This window comes from Erpetoichthys calabaricus, chromosome 3 (assembly GCF_900747795.2).
Source record: "Erpetoichthys calabaricus chromosome 3, fErpCal1.3, whole genome shotgun sequence".
Taxonomy (NCBI): Eukaryota; Metazoa; Chordata; class Cladistia; order Polypteriformes; family Polypteridae; genus Erpetoichthys; species Erpetoichthys calabaricus.
In genome coordinates, this window is record NC_041396.2 from 275,188,191 (window position 1) to 275,194,190 (window position 6,000).

Genomic DNA, 6,000 nt, shown 5'->3' on the forward strand with positions numbered 1-6,000 from the left:
TTTGGTTTCCTCCCATGGTTCAAGTCCAATGTACACTCTTCTGTTGATTGATAATCTTAAATTGGCCTAGTATAAATTGCAGAGCTCTGCATTCGACTAGTGTTCCTACCTTGTGCTTAGGCTACACATAACACTGTAAGGAAAAAGTTTATCTCTCCATTGCCCTCCCTGCTTATTCCAGTTCAGAACTGAATGATGAAATTAATGTAATTCTAATCTAATAATAATTATTTCTACTACTGTGTAGTTGCAATAAAGTAATGGGAACTACGTTAGAATTTTCTCAGTGTTCTTTTTCCCCACAAGGCTTCTGAAACTGGCAGCATAACTATACAAGTTGAAGCTGGGTAAAACATACATCAGGTATGCGGATTTTTGTTTTCATTTTAATACTTTCTTCCTTGTGATGTTGTGTGAAGGGGCCATGTGTTGCTTGTCGCTTAGACATGCAAGTAAGAATTTCAGTTTGCATTTGACAACCCTACTATTAGTAAAGCAGCATGTTGCTAAACACCCCTCACTCCATTTCATTAGCGTAAATACAACTCTTCAATTGTTGTGTGTATAACAAATCCTACTTTTATAAAAAGGCAAGTGTCTCTGTACCTGTGTGTCCATTTGGTAGCAATGTCTTTGTTATATGCAATTTTGTGTATACTTTCCAATAGATAGTGCACTGCAACATTACCACTGAATATGCTGAGGTCTACGTTGATTACTTGACTTCCAATCCTTCTTAGACATGTAAAAAAGCTAGTTAGAATATAAACTGTGTGAATGTTCAGATGTTGATAAATAAATTTGATTCTGGCATTAGATTTTGATTTTGTGGTTTTGGTGACCCAGGGCTGCCTGTCTTTGAATTTTGAAAACCCTTCCTACATACCAATAAAATAAATTGGGGACAACTCAATAGTCCAGACATCCAGAACTACCACTTTTTAATTTTAGACAATGAAACTACAGACTTGCAAAGCCCAGTAGACTACTAAATGTTTCAGATATTTGGTTCATGCATTTTTTTTTTCTAATCAAAAATAATTTGATAAAAACAAAAGACCCAATTCTTCATTTAAGATCTTAACTTGGGTGTTGCTTTTAAACGCAAGTTGCTTATAGCTTGCTACTGTCTAACACACACCCATTAGTGAACAATATAGTGATTGTGCTGCAAGTCAGCAAGACTAACAAAAGAAACAATAGCATTAGCTGTATAGTAAATGGGGCAGTGAATGTCAAGAATGTCAAAAGTTGATCATATCACCTTGTCATTTCCTGCAATATACTGTAAATAAGAATATTTAATGCATACTTAGTTATGGATTAAAAAAAGAGTGGACAAGGTGATTCATTCCAGTACTGCATAATAACAGTTACAAGTAAAGCATTAAATAATTACAAGCAGTATTATGACAAAAGTATTATGCAAAGACTTCCAGAAACCATAAAGGTGGCCCTTTGTTTTCAGGTAAAACTTATTTTAGGATTGAAAAGTGAGAAAGCACAGTAGCATTAGACAGTTTACTATACTAGTCAGCCTGCAAGATCTGACAAATGCTGATACAGTGCTGACTGATTTAATGAAATGTACAACATGGAAACAAAGATGTACACTGATGCCATAGATAAGTCTTTAACTGACTGGGCTTGCTACCGTTGAGAAAATGACCTAAAATATTCAGCAGTTTGGTCTAAAACCAAAATTTGACAAAACATTATTAATGCAATATTTCAGTTAATTTTTGATAAAATATTTTTGTGTACATTGGAAAAAGACCATGCATTAGTATTACGTAATCCTTTAAAAAAGTCATCTGCTAAAATATCTTCTTCCAAGATGCCGATTTTTATATTGTGATACAAGAGTACTATGCTGTAAAATGTTGCAGGTAAAACACCTGACCAGCCCCTCAAATCCCCCGGTAATATATAAACTTGAGCTACCATAAGGCATACTTAGACTACCTGGCTAAAAAGATGGCAGTTCAGAAGACTGCCATATGCATTTACAAGTTGTCCACCCCCTGAAAATAAGGCCATCCATTTTAATTTTGGAAAATGTAAGTATTACTTATTTTCCATTGATAGCCGTTGCAATTTTAAAATGTCACTATCCGATATATTGCCAAACTGCTTAGCAGAACTGCAGAGTCCTGGCTTTAAGTTCTAGTGGAGTTGGCACCGTCTCCCCATATCTAAATGTATTTTTTCTCGCCATCTGTTTATCCTCCCATATGCAAGCATAACTGAACACTCTAAATTAACCCAGCATTATTGTGGGTGTTTTCATGGGCTTTTCCTATATTACATTGGTACATATTGGAAGGACTGATGTCACCTTTGCTATTAGCTAAATGGGCTTGATGGACTGAATGGTCTCCTCTTGTTTATCAAATTTCTTATGTTCTAGGTATTGAAGTGCCTCCTGTCTACCACCTTAAAAGTATTTCCACTTCATTCCCACCAGTGTTCTTGAGTGTGTGATTCATTTTTAAATAAAATTGATTAATAAGAATTATTTCATAATTTGTCTAGCAAAATGACACCTTTTATTGGCTAACTAGAAAGATGAAGAAGGGGCCTGAGTTGCCTCGAAAGCTTGCATATTGTAATCTTTCTAGTTAGCCAATAAAAGGTGTCATTTTGCTTGGCTTTTCTCTACATTCATAATGGCTAACACGGTACAACACCCTAGTACTACAGATAATTTGTCTAAGAATTTTGAAGACCTGGATTAAGACTCCACAGCCTTCTCTCCTGAACTATAGAGGTTTAATGCCCTTAAACTATCAGCAAGCACAGGACAATTCCCTGTTTGCGTCTGTAGCCAAAACTGCACACACAGCTCTAGATGTAATTTTACTAGCATATGTTACGGTCTGAGCATAATGTCTCTTGGTGTTTTTTCAGCATTTTTGTTAAAGTATAACCTAACATTGTATTTGCCATTTTTTCATTTTGTTAACATAAGTGTCTTTCAGAGCATGCATCCTGTGAACAGTGTTACTCATCATGTTTATATATATATATATATATATATATATATATATATATACATATACACACAGGTGGTGCTGGTCATAAAATTAGAATATCATGACAAAGTTGATTTATTTCAGTAATTCCATTCAAAAAGTGAAACTTCTATATTAGATTCATTCGTTACACACAGACTGATGTATTTCAAATGTTTATTTCTTTTAATGTTGATGATTATAACTGACAACTAATGAAAGTCCCAAATTCAGTATCTCGGAAAATTAGAATATCAATTAAGACCAATGCAAAAAAAGGATTTTTAGAAATGTTGGCCAACTGAAAGGTATGAACATGAAAAGAATGAGCATGTACAGCACTCAATATTTAGTTGGGGCTCCTTTGGCTTGGATTACTGCAGCAATGCGGCGTGGCATGGAGTCGATCAGTCTGTGGCACTGCTCAGGTGTTATGAGAGCCCATGTTGCTCTGATAGTGGCCTTCAGCTCTTCTGAATTGTTGGGTCTGGCGTATTGCATCTTCCTCTTCACAATACCCCATAGATTTTCTATGGGGTTAAGGTCAGGCGAGTTTGCTGGCCAATCAAGAACAGGGATACCATGGTCCTTAAACCAGGTACTGGTAGCTTTCGCACTGTGTGCAGGTGCCAGGTCCTGTTGGAAAATGAAATCTGCATCTCCATAAATTTCGTCAGCAGCAGGAAGCATGAAGTGCTCTAAAACTTCCTGGTAGACGGCTGCGTTGACCTTGGACCTCAGAAAACACAATGGACCAACACCAGCAGATGATATGGCACCCCATACCATCACTGACTGTGGAAACTTTACACTGGACCTCACGCAACGTGGATTCTGTGCCTCTCCTCTCTTCCTCCAGACTCTGGGACCTTGATTTCCAAAGGAAATGCAAAATTTACTTTCATCAGAGAACATAACTTTGGACCACTCAGCAGCAGTCCAGTCCTTTTTGTCTTTAGCCCAGGCAAGACGCTTCTGACACTGTCTCTTGGCTTGACACAAGGATTGCGACAGCTGAAACCCATGTCTTGCATACGTCTGTGCGTGGTGGTTCTTGAAGCACGGACTCCAGCTGCAGTCCACTTTTTGTGAATCTCCCCCACATTTTTGAATGGGTTTTGTTTCACAATCCTCTCCAGGGTACGGTTATCCCTATTGCTTGTACACTTTTTTCTACCACATCTTGTCCTTCCCTTCACCTCTCTATTAATGTGCTTGGACACAGAGCTCTGTGAACAGCCAGCCTCTTTAGCAATGACCTTTTGTGTCTCTTGACCTCCTTGTGCAAGGTGTCAATGGTCGTCTTTTGGACAACTGTCAAGTCAGCAGTCTTCCCTATGATTGTGTAGCCTACAGAACTAGACTGAGAGACCATTTAAAGGCTTTTGCAGGTGTTTTGAGTTAATTAGCTGATTAGAGTGTGGCACCAGGTGTCTTCAATATTGAACCTTTTCACAATATTCTAATTTTCCGAGATACTGAATTTGGGACTTTCATTAGTTGTCAGTTATAATCATCAACATTAAAAGAAATAAACATTTGAAATACATCAGTCTGTGTGTAATGAATGAATCTAATATACAAGTTTCACTTTTTGATTGGAATTACTGAAATAAATCAACTTTGCCATGGTATTCTAATTTTATGACCAGCACCTGTATCTATACATATTAATAAAAGGCAAAGCCCTCACTGACTGACTGACTGACTCATCACTAATTCTCGAACTTCCCGTGTAGGTGGAAGGCTGAAATTTGGCAGGCTCATTCCTTACAGCTTACTTACAAAAGTTAGGCAGGTTTCATTTCGAAATTCTACGCGTAATGGTCATAACTGGAACATATTTTTTGTCCATATACTCTAATGGAGGAGGCGGAGTCACGTATCGCGTCATCACGCCTCCTACGTAATCACGTGAACTAAAAACAAGGAAGAGATTTACAGCACGAGTCAAACGCGGGAACGAAGGTAAATGACGTTAATTTTTGACTGTCTTTTAATACTGTGTAAGCATACATATTAACACATGTGCAATTAAACGTGTGCATTTACGGGGTGATTTCTCAGGCTTAAAAGCTCGCCTTTTATCAAACGCGGGAACAAAGGTAACTGACGTTCACTGTCTTTTAATACTGTGTAACCATACATATTTACACATGTGCAATTAAACATGTGCATTTACGGGGTGATTTCTCAGGCTTAAAAGCTCGCCTTTTACTAAAAAGGTAAATGCAAAACTATTTTCAATCATTCTATGATCTGCTTCTCACAACTGAAGGCACCGTGGCTGATGTTACGTCACTTGCTGTCCAACCATAAGCGTTACCTGGTAGGTAACCGGACACTCACTTCACTCCCTTTCGGGAATCGAAGCTCTGAGGTTTTCTTTTGTTCTTAATTAAAATTTAAAAGCAATACTTCACCGCTGCTAAGCCCCTCTAGCGCTGACGTCCGAGGTTCGATTACCGTAAGCAACTGCAGTGAGTGTGTAATTACATTCACGGCATTCGTAGTCTGATTCACAATCTGATTGTATGGGTGGTTACCTACCAGGTAACGCTTATACTTGGCCACCAAGTCAGGTCGAAGTGATCACTCGAGTAAAGGCAGCTTCACAAAAAAACATCCTTAACAAACTGTTATTAGTATATTTTCCCTCAATTTAAAAACGTTTTATTTTCTTCTTAATAAAAATTTAAAAGCGGTACTTCGCCGGTGCGAAGCGCGTGGATTTGACCGACTGACACATACAGACATATTCATGAGTGCAGGTACTTCGGAAAGAAAGCACCATGTAAACCTAAAGTTTAAATTAAGTTCATAGACCTACAAAACGTTGCCATTCATTTGAGGCAAGATTGCTTTTCTTCTGTACAACTATACGTTGCATTCTCAAGAGTGTGCTTGCATGGCTTCAGATATACAGTGGTGTGAAAAACTATTTGCCCCCTTCCTGATTTCTTATTCTTTTGCATGTTTGTCACAC